The sequence below is a fragment of the Ovis aries genome, chromosome 14, assembly GCF_016772045.2.
Source record: "Ovis aries strain OAR_USU_Benz2616 breed Rambouillet chromosome 14, ARS-UI_Ramb_v3.0, whole genome shotgun sequence".
Taxonomy (NCBI): Eukaryota; Metazoa; Chordata; class Mammalia; order Artiodactyla; family Bovidae; genus Ovis; species Ovis aries.
Window position 1 is genome coordinate 24,358,463 of NC_056067.1, and position 2,673 is coordinate 24,361,135.

The window sequence follows — 2,673 nt, forward strand, 5'->3', positions numbered from 1 at the left end:
GTCAATGTCTTTGTCTTGCACTGAAATAAAGTCATCCTCCTCAGTGAGAGAAGGATGAAGACAGTGGGCAACATTGGCAGGAAGGTGCTCTGGCCGTTCTGACTTGACCTCTGGATGTGCAGAGTGGAGCAGGCTGGGCCCTGGGAGGTGCTGAGGGGCTGCTGCATTGCTCCATGCCTCTGGGCCACCCACAACTCCAGTGAGAGGATGTGGGGGACCAGAGTGCCGAGTCCCCATCCTCCATGCGGAGCTGCCTGTAGAGATGGAGGCGACACAGACTGAGGATGTCCTAGAGTGGGAAAGAGGGGGACGGGGCATGGCGACATGTGGCATGGCTGCCTGGCCCTTACTGGCCCTCCCGCAGGTCTACACTGCTTTCTCCAACTTACGTGTTATCCTTCCAGGCCCCTCCCTGGGGCCATCTCTTCCAGCAACTCATATGAACCCTCTCTGCGGCCTGGACCACATCAGGGCCAAGCAGTGACCACTTTGGAGTGAGTCCCTGAAGTGTCACCTGAAAACGGTCTCTCAGAATGCCTGGGGTGACTTCTGGCTTCTCCTGGGATGTAGAAGTCTCTAGGAAATTACAGCCACCCTTTCTGGAAGAAGAATCTGGATTATTCCCAGTTTCATGACTTTTTCTGATTCATTCAAAGAGGTTGCAGGGCAATTACCCTGAAGTCTGAAGGAAGACGGGCCCTGTGGAGGAGAGATGGGACATGAACCCTGGCGGACTGTCTGCTGACAGGTGGAAGATGGAGTCACTGTGTGTGTGAGTAGAGTGACTTAAAGTGAAATTCAAGCGTTAAAGGCCAATTGTGAGCGAGTATGGGAGTATACAATCCTCAGAAACCAAGGACCCACAGAGGTGTTTACTCATGACAGGCCCTTCTCCCTGGACCTCTATCAGAGAGCTTTGAGAAATACTGGTAACAGGTAGTAAGATCAGAGAAAGCCTGTCCTAGGAGGGCAGGCTAGAAGCCCTGCTCAGACACTTCTTCTCCTAAGAAATGAAATCTCTTAACCGCTGGGAAAAGGCAGCAAACCCATCCCCTATGGGCCCTGGGGAAGACCTACTGAAGCTGAGGGAAAGGAAAATTTTAGGTTGAAAGCTGGATCCTTTTTTTTTTTTAATCCTTTTTATAGCATAATTTAGCTATAGTTATCCAGAATTTTAAGTACTCCCCTTTCCAATGTCATAGAACTCGTCTTTTGAGTTTGCAAGTGAGGACTTTATAAGTCAAAAAGGAATGGACTTTTACTGGGTGTCTGCTGCCACCTAGTGGTAATTCATTGCAAGCTACGGGAAATTCCAATTTAGTCAACTAATTGGAAACTCTTGATGAAAGCGAAAGAGGAGAGTGAAAAGTTGGTTTAAAGCTCAGCATTCAGAAAACAAAGATCATGGCATCTGGTCCCATCACTTCATGGGAAGTAGATGGGAAACAGTGGAAACACTGTCAGACTTTATTTTGGGAGGCTCCAAAATCACTGCAGATGGTGACTGCAGCCATGAAATTAAAAGATGCTTACTCCTTGGAAGGAAAGTTATGACCAACCTAGATAGCATATTGAAAAGCAGAGACATTACTTTGCCAACAAAGGTCCGTCTAGTCAAGGCTATGGTTTTCCTGTGGTCATGTATGGATGTGAGAATTGGACTGTGAAGAAGGCTGAGCCCTGGAGAATTGATGCTTTTGAACTGTGGTGTTGGAGAAGACTCTTGCGAGTCCCTTGGACTGCAAGGAGATCCAACCAGTCCATCTTAAAGGAGATCAGTCCTGTGTGTTCATTGGAGGGACTGATGCTGAAGCTGAAACTCCAGTACTTTGGCCACCTCATGCAAAGAGTCGACTCATTGGAAAAGACTCTGATGCTGAGAGGGATTGGGGGCAGGAGGAGAAGGGGATGACAGAGGATGAGATGGCTGGATGGCATCACCAACTCGATGGACGTGAGTCTGAGTGAACTTTGGGAGTTGGTGATGAACAGGGAGGCCTGACATGCTGCAATTCATGGGGTCGCAAAGAGTCGGACACGATTGAGCGACTGAACTGAGTCAACCAACCGGCGCGTCAAAAAGTTGAGACAATCAGACTTGCTTTGCTCAGATCCTAGAACGTGGTTGTAAGTTTACAGCTGACAAGCCCTTGAGTAAACAGTTTGGAGTTAGCATGAGCTGGTACATGTAGTGACCTCCCCTCCCCACCCCCTTTTTTCCCCTGGGGTCTTAGTTTGAATTTTTAGGACCTTGACTTTGCCCCCAACTTCCCTGCTACTAAAAACCCTATTTGAAATGCATTTATAAATTTATAGTCAAGCATGGCTGAATTCATCCTGTGAAGATGTTTTTGAGAATTTTGTAGTACAATTGCAGATAATTATATGTATTTCAGTTCAGTTAAATTCAGTTCAGTCACTCAGTCGTGTCCAACTCTTTGCAACCCCATGAATCACAGCATACCAGGCCTCCCTGTCCATCACCAACTCCCGGAGTTCACTCAGACTCACGTCCATCGAGTCAGTGATGCCATCCAGCCATCTCATCCTCTGTCGTCCCCTTCTCCTCCTGCCCCCAATCCCTCCCAGCATCAGAGTCTTTTCCAATGAGTCAACTCTTCGCATGAGGTGGCCAGAGTACTGGAGTTTCAGCTTTAGCATCAGTCCTTCCGA